The 8,356-nt window shown below is 39.9% G+C and overlaps 1 long non-coding RNA gene across 1 annotated transcript in view; it reads left to right on the top strand.

Moving 5' to 3' along the window:
* The window catches only part of LOC129151851 (uncharacterized), a 201,928-nt gene extending 198,434 nt beyond the window's left edge, over positions 1-3,494 (top strand). The window contains exon 3 of the long non-coding RNA XR_008558545.1: positions 3,433-3,494. This is a non-coding gene — a long non-coding RNA (uncharacterized LOC129151851). The remainder of the gene's footprint in view (positions 1-3,432) is intronic.
* Positions 3,495-8,356: the final 4,862 nt, after the last annotated feature.

Below are 8,356 nucleotides of genomic sequence, written 5' to 3' on the forward strand. Positions count from 1 at the left end.
CCTAGATGATTAGAGTTGAAAAATCCAAGTAAATTTGTGTTTGTGTTTGTGGCTGAGACAGAAACTTAGACACCGGTGGTGATATATAATAAACAGTGATCAAAAGCTTCTGGGAAAGGGGACTTTATATGAAAGTGAACAACCTCTAATCCAAATATATCTAAGAAATGAATGATTTTAGTATATTAGCCACGAGGTTTCAAAAAGTCATCTCCCAAGTACTTGCCTTCTTCACATTTATCAAGTGATAGTCACATAAACTATGCTTTGACGAACATTTTCAATTTCCTTAGAAACTCTGAGTTTGTATTATATACTCTTCTCTGAAGACTTGACTATTTAGTTAGGATATCCGGTTGGAACTGTATGTCAAAATGATTAGAATCAGTAGATTAATTATAAAAGGCAATGTTCTTAGGAGTTATTTATTATGTCCCTAGTGGCTGGAGTTTATTTTTAAGTGTATTTCATCATGCTTCAAGTTTTATTTATAGACTTAACTTCCTAGCATGAAGTCTGGCTTTCATGATTTCACTCCATGCACTGGGCTTGTACAAGTGGCTATTGAACACCAGCCAGGATGATTCACTTTTTATCACAAGATGGAAAACTTCTTTCAATATGGTTCTATATTGAGATATCTGTTTTCTGCTGCTGGTTAAATATCAGTGACACAGAAGGTAGTACGCATTTGTCGAACACTTTAAGATAAGTGCTCCAGGACTGTTTAAAAATCTGAAACTTGGCATTCTGATGAAAAAATACAAGTGGACCATATCACAATAAACTGAACTTACTCATTTCTCTCTTTTACCTCCCACCTATACTTCTACATGCAGAGATGGGGAGAAAAAGTAATTGTGAAAGACCCGGAGGAATATCCAAACAGCCGACTTTCTGCTAGAGTTGGCATTTATCTCCTTTTTAAAATAAACCATGGCTTAGGTGTGTTTCTGAGCTGAAATTTAGGAGATGAGAAAAGATAGGAAATTTGCAATGTCATATATAGGGAAGCATTTCTGTCAAACATTATTGAAGCTGGAGAAGAATGAAATTGAAACAAAGAACACGGCTACTTTAACGCATTTTAAAAAACATAATGGTCTTTACTTGCTGACTCAAAGTACAGTATTTTCAGAGTACAGGAAGTGCTAATCTAACAGAGAAACTACAATGATTCACTATGTAAGATATGAAGTCAGAAATATTTCAAATTGGGTTTTTTCAGTTTCTGGAAGGGTAGCTATTTTGTGTGAAAGTGGTTTTACTCATCAGGTGGTGAATATTTCTCACAAATTGCACTAAAGAGAATAAAATCGGCTTGTCACTAGAGATTTTTTTTTATTGACATCTTTAGCTTGTCTTCATGCCAGTAATTAAATTGCTAATTATGTGTTTCTGTTACTGTGGTCATGCTTTTATTATATAATTGCTTCAAGTTTTGCTGAAATCACTAACAATATTTATTTAACCTTTTTGTACATTAAATAAATTTTAATATATAGAAGCTTTGGAACGAGTTCATTGACTGTTTTGATTAGCAAAATCAAAGGAATTCTAACCTTTCTTGTAGTTACATGGGTTGGTTCATATTTTCAATGAGCTTGCTGATAATTATTCATTCAAGCCATAGCAATCATTGAAAGACCAATTGAAATAGAACAGAAAAATTACAAAGAAAACTTTTCAACATGCCATTGTCCATTCTAAATAAATTTAAATGATTTTTCTTGAGGTAATTGGAAATGTAAGATTAACAATGCAATCTTTAATATGTGCCCCATACATTTCAAAAAGTTATTTGATTAAATGGTGGGTAATTCAGTTACCAAGCTTCCCCTCCCCTTTTGAATGTAGGCGTAATTTTTGTCAGTGTTTCAATGTAGTCATGATTTTGTTTTCTCATTTGTTTATTTTATGCAAACCATAAGAGACATTTTTCTCAGTGAAGATTGCCTCTTTATTTTATTTTGAAATATTTGTATATTTATTTCATTAAATGAGATAATGCTTTTTCTTATTAACATAATTTCCAGTACATTAAACATATTTCTCTACAGACAGAAGAGAGGAATCAAATTAAATGACAGCTAAATCACTGGCAGCAATTTCAACTGTTAAAAGAAATAAGTGTCTCTGTTTTCTTTGTGATCACAAGATGTGCTGTAAAGGGAAATGAAATACTAAAGGAAGAAGGGAAAACATAAAGAAATAATGACTGACTTATTGCAGTAATACCATGGAGAGAAGAAAAATTCACTGCAAATAAGAGCTAAAATAATATAGTGGATTTGAAAGTTACAAAATTCATTTCTTATTGATGAGTTTGGTGGAAGCTTAATACTAAGTAAACTGATGAAAAAAAATCAATGCAATAAACTATGAATGATGAAAGTTGAAATAAATACTTTGCGTATGGAGGACCATTATTCTAAATGTCTTTAATTTTTTAATAATTCATGTCTTTATGTTTACAAAAAAAAAGAAGGAATTATTGCTTGGCGGACTCAAAATGCATGTAAAAAGCATCTACTAGAATTCCATATTTAGCAATAAGTCCAAGTGCTATTGGTTACCTTATGATTGTTAGTATCATGTCCTGACTTTGACAGAAGTGCATTAGGGGGAGGTGAACCCTACTTTAAAAAATGGCGCTTACAAATGATGCTGGTGCCTTTATACAGCATAGTAACGCCATCAAGGATAAACTGCTTTCTAAGAAGACAGTTACTATTTGAAATCTTGAAAGAACAAAACTCAGAATATATATTACATGTATGTATTTATGTATATAGTATGCTTGTGATTGTTCTGGGGACATTGATGGCATTTTTTGACAGAATTCAGCATTGCCACATACACATGCATGTGCCTACAAACATGTGTGTGTACGTGTTTGTATTTTTTATGCTTGTCAGATTGTTAGTATGTTCAAATCAGAGCGTACAGGTTACCTGGATCTGTGCATTTGCAGGTGGGCTTATCCACTCATTTTCTCTTTTCACACATCATTAAAAATAACTAGTTAATTTAATCAATTCAATCAGAAGCCAGTCAATTCAGTATGGGGGAAAAAAATCACTTGAGCCACTTGTGCTGCATTGATTTTGACTGAATTAACCTTCTAATACAGTTGATCTTGAAGCCCTCTCTTCTCCAAGTCTGTCTTCCTCTCCCCATCCTGTCCTCCAATCAATTTGTACCCTAATCCTTCACCATCTCTCTCCCTTTAGTCCTTCCCACCCCTTTTTTTGGGGCGACTTTCTCTTTCCTTCATCCCTCCAACACGTTCAGAAGCCTTTTCTATCTGCCCCTCTCTTCCCTTTCATTCCAGCCTTTTACCAGACACACAGCTCCCCCTGCCCCACAGGGGGAAAAAACCCTCACACAATAAAACATTCTAAATCTGGTTTTTCTTTTTCTGAATTGCAGAGACTTGAAACTATTGCTTGGCTGAAAACACCGGGCTACCCATCTAGAATGTGACTCTAAAGGTAATCGTTGTGATTTTTTCCACTTTTAGAGACCTCTTTTCCCCAAAGGTTCTCGGGTCCCTCTCAGTGTAAACTTTTGGATCATCTCTGGGATTGCTTTCTCTCAGTACAGCAGCTTTGTGGGCTGTGTGGTAACTGCAAGGTGCACAGTTTTCTGAGGGGTGAGGGAGGGCTGGCATGGAGGGAGGGCGATGTTAATGTTCAGGAATCCTCATGTTTGCCCACATTGGAAATACTTCCTGTTATCTTTCTTTCGGAATGCAGGGGATAAGGCAAAAGTGCAGGCCACATGCAAGAGATTTTGAATTATGCATTAAGCTGATAGTGCTCCAGAATGCAAGCATATTCAATAAATAACTAGGCTGGTAGGGGAAAGGAGGTCGCTTTACCCGTGCGGAGGGCACCGCATGGGGAGAGAACTAGAGGAAGCCTAGGTGAAGGGTGACAGCGAGGTCGCCTCCTTTTCGCTTGCTCTGATGAAGAAGCAAGAAGAGTAAGTTAATATTGAAATTATCGTCTAATGCTTATTTGCTTTTAGACTGATTTCTCCAAGATAACAAGACTATCTCTAGGGTGGGCCCTGTGTGTGCAGGTTTGCTTTTGTGGCAGGGTGAGCCCTTTTGTGGAATTTTATGTAAAGAAATTCTGTCTAGGGGAGAAATTCATTCATTTATTGGGACCTATAAACTATTTAAAAAGGCATGATTTTTCAAAATGAAATTTGGCAAAATGCACAATAGGGCACTCAAGGTTTGTCTCACCGGGTATCTTTCCCTGATTAGGATGGTGTAGAAGGTAAGCTAGTGGAAGAAGCAGAAGGATTAGAAGGAGGCTATAAATGATCTCCCTGGCCCACTACACAGCACTACCCACTGCTGACCAAAACTGATTTTTATTCTTTGCATTGCTTCTCTGGCTTTAGTAAAATATATCCATGGATGTAATCATTTGTGAGAAATGAACCGTGGTGCATGTATGCTCTCACACATACACACACTCACACACACACAAAGACACAAACACTCACATAAACACACACACACACATACAAACACACATACACACACTAACACACACACACATACACACATGATTTTTTAAACTATTTAGTTTATAAAGGAAATGGAAAGTGCTCGGGGATGGGGACCCTAGGAGACGAACAACTGAACCTCTGCCTATTTTTCCTCACCAAAAAAAAAAAGAGGAGCAATTCCACGTGCATTTAGTCATCTCCCTGGTTTTTGACAGCAATCAGCCCCTGGTTCTGCAATCAGAAGCTTGTGCTTAGACTGCCTGCAGCAGCGAATGCCTTAGCGAGGCTGGGTCTTTGGGAACACATGCACATACACACCAACAAACAAACATGGGTCTGGGAGGGCACCCTCCTCCTCAGAGAGTCATCTCAAGCAGTGTTTACATTAAATAAATCCCAGAGTGTGGGGAATAAGGCTTTTGTAGTAGTGTCTAGAGGTTATCTTCCCTGGGGAAATTCCTGCCATTTCGTGCAATCCGGTGCACACGGGGATGGGACACACGTAGATGTGTACACCACCTAGTAGATAGATTTTACTTGACACCTAAATTATTGTTATGTCTTTGGGTTACCTGCCATTTTGTGTTCATGTCGAGAGAAGAATGAAAGCGGCAGCTCTTTTGTGAAGGATTGAGGTCATTAAGATCCCAACAAAAGTGAGGAAAGGTTACTAGTGAGCAGGAATGAGGTCTGGCGGACCTCCTGGCGTGAGCAGTGCGCCCACACCTCCTGGGGGAGCAGGGCTGTGGTGGGGAGAACGGTCCCGCTCAGGTCAGGGTTGGATTCTGCTCCCAGCCCATTGACTGATGGCAGAAGCGGAGACATTGCTGTGATGAGGTAATGTGAGCGGGTAAACCACAAGTAGCAGAGATTAGCTGATTTCTTGCTACATGCCCTGCTCGGCCAATAAATAATCTAAACATAAGGAGATGTTTTCCGGTTAGAACCTCATGCTGTGCACCTAGTTGACTCATGTCTCGATAGTCAGATGTATTCTTAGATAATCAGCACACCTATCCACTCTGGAAAAGGCAGGCCAATCACAATAAGGAGAGTGATGGACATGTTAATAGAAGCAGAGAGAGAGAGAGAGAGAGAGAGAGAATATCTGCCTATCTTGGTTATGAAAATTGGGATATTTAGTTATTTTCCCCAAGCCTAAGGTTTTCTTTGTATCCTTAAGACTCTCACATTATTCCTTTATTAAACTAACAACCTCTCTTGCTCTCTCACTCTCTCGCTCTCTTGCTCTCTCTCTCTCCCTCTCTGAATTACTAGTGGCCTGGGTAGAAGCCATGCGTGAGAGAGAAATTCCCAGTGAATCCCACATTTTGGTTCCCTCTGTTTCTTAGACAAAAAAATACTGGTACATTAGTTTTCTGGGGGTACCATAACAAAATACCATAGGCTGGATAGCTTAACTAACAGAGGCTTACTTTCTCACAGTTCCTGAGGCTGGACGTCTGAGATCAGGTGTTAGCAGGGTTAGTTTCTTCTGAGGCCTCAGTCCATGGCTTGCAGGAGAGAGGCCTCTCCTTGTGTCTACACACGGTTGTCCTGCTAATGCTAATGGGTCTTGCTGTCTCTTTGTGTCTAGATTTCCTCTTCTTATAAGGATACCAGTCATATTGGATTAGGGCCCACCCTAAAGTCTTTATTTTAACTTAATCACTTTAAAGATCTCATCTCCAAATATTATTATATTCTGAGAGGGTTGGGACTTTAATATAGGAATTTGGAGTATGCCTTTCAGCCCATAGCAACTGGTTTTCCAAAATATTTGCTGGAATAATAATTAGTTCATTCATTTCTGCTACCTTTATTTAGAAATGTATTCCCCCAACCTTCATTCTCATCTGCATTTTCATTATACCTGATTGAAACTAATTTATTACAATTAAGGTAGGTGGTTGTGTTTTGTTTTTAAGAAGCTAGGAAGTAGATCCTCACCAGAGGTTGAATCTGTCTACATCTTGATCTTAGACCTCCAGCCTCCAGAACAGTAGAAAAAAACTCTGTTGATTAAGCCTCCCAGTCTATGATATTTTGTTATAGCATCCTTAGCTGATTAAGACAGTGCTCAATAAATATTATTTATATCTAGTAATCATAATAACCACAGGTATTTATAGAATGCTACACTGTGCACTGGTGCTGGACAAAATGTAATACCTTCCTGAATTTTCCCTGGTTATATAATTATTTCTTGCTTTTAGATTTAAAACCTCTAAAAGGAGCGGGTTCTTTAAAAAAAAATTAAAGTGACTTTGATAGAGAATTGGACACACAAAATATGTACCAAACACAAGCAAGCTTTAATGTCACCTCTTACCCTCCAAAGACCCAAAGATCCTTGTTCCAAAAGTAGAGTAATGAGTTACAGCCATTAGAAATAATAAGAAAATAGTTTTAGATAGATCTAGATATAAATCAGAATAGCATAAAGTGAAAAAAAGTCAACTCACAGAATAGTATGTATAGTCCAATTTGGGTTATGTAAAATACATACAGAAATAAATTAAGAGTGAATACATAAAGGGTGGGAGACTCAACATGGTGATGTATGTAGGATGATCATGAGCTCACCTCCCCCCATGGACACACTGAATCTACAGCTACATATGGGATAATTCCTCTTTAAAAAATGTAAGGACTGGCTGAGAGATGACCACAGTCAGCCAAGAAGGAGAAAACCTCACTGAAGTGGGTATAAATGGCTGGGACACAATCTTGCCATAGACCCCACCCCTGACATGGTAAAACTGTAAAGACTAGAAAGACATCTATATTTAACAGTGATTAACTCTGTGAGGGACAGCTATTTGGGGCTAACAAAAGCATTCTTTCATGTTCTTACTTGCATTGTTATGTAGTGTGTTGATTTTTCAGCCATAAGCATGTACTTGTTTTTCATTTAAATTTTTCTAAACTGACTCCCCTCTCCCCAAAGTTATTGAAAATATTATTGACTTGAGAAATTTTACAGATATATATATATATATGCTAAGTGTCTGTTCGTCTGACTGGTAGCTATGATGCACACTGACCACCAGGGGGCAGACGCTCACCACAGGAACTGCCATGATGTTAACTGGCCATCTATACTAATAAAAGGGTAATATGCTAATTAGACCGGGAGACCTTCCAGACGTCCTTCCGGACAAAGCCATGGTGGCGGGGCTGAGGCAGAAGCAGTTAGGGGTGATCAGGCCAGGAGGGGTGGGCAGTTGGGGGTGATCAGGCCTGGGGGGGGGCAGTTGGGGGCAAGCAGGCTGGCAGGGGGGGCAATTGGGGGCAATTAGGTTGGCAGAGGGGGCAGTTGGGGGTGAGCAGGCCATCGGGGGGGCAGTTGGGGGCCAGCAGGCCAGCAGTGATGGGAAGTTGGGAGTGATCAGGCCAGCGGGGGGTGGGGGGGGCAGTTGGGGGTGAGCAGGCTGGCAGGCCGGTGAGCAGTTAGGAGCCAGCAGTCCCGGATTGCAAGAGGGATGTCTGACTGCATGTTTAAGCCCGATCCCTGTAGTTGGACATCCCCCAAGGGGTTCCAAATGGAGAGGGTGCAGGCTGGGCTGAGGGACACCTCCCCATTGTGCACGAATTTCATGCACCGGACCACTAGTTTAAAAATAAACGGCACCAAGGACCTGGTGCCGACAAGCCAATGCTCTGCTTCCCCCAAGTGGGAAACAGGCCCCGCCACCACCCCAGAGTGACACCCCACCAAATCACAACCAATGCTGTCAAGACCCCATGGTACAAAATGCTGCCTACAGCCCAACCCAGCCCAGAAACGGTGGCTGTGGGCACTGGGTAATGACATCACGTAGCAATG

This window comes from Eptesicus fuscus, chromosome 16, assembly GCF_027574615.1.
Source record: "Eptesicus fuscus isolate TK198812 chromosome 16, DD_ASM_mEF_20220401, whole genome shotgun sequence".
Taxonomy (NCBI): domain Eukaryota; kingdom Metazoa; phylum Chordata; class Mammalia; order Chiroptera; family Vespertilionidae; genus Eptesicus; species Eptesicus fuscus.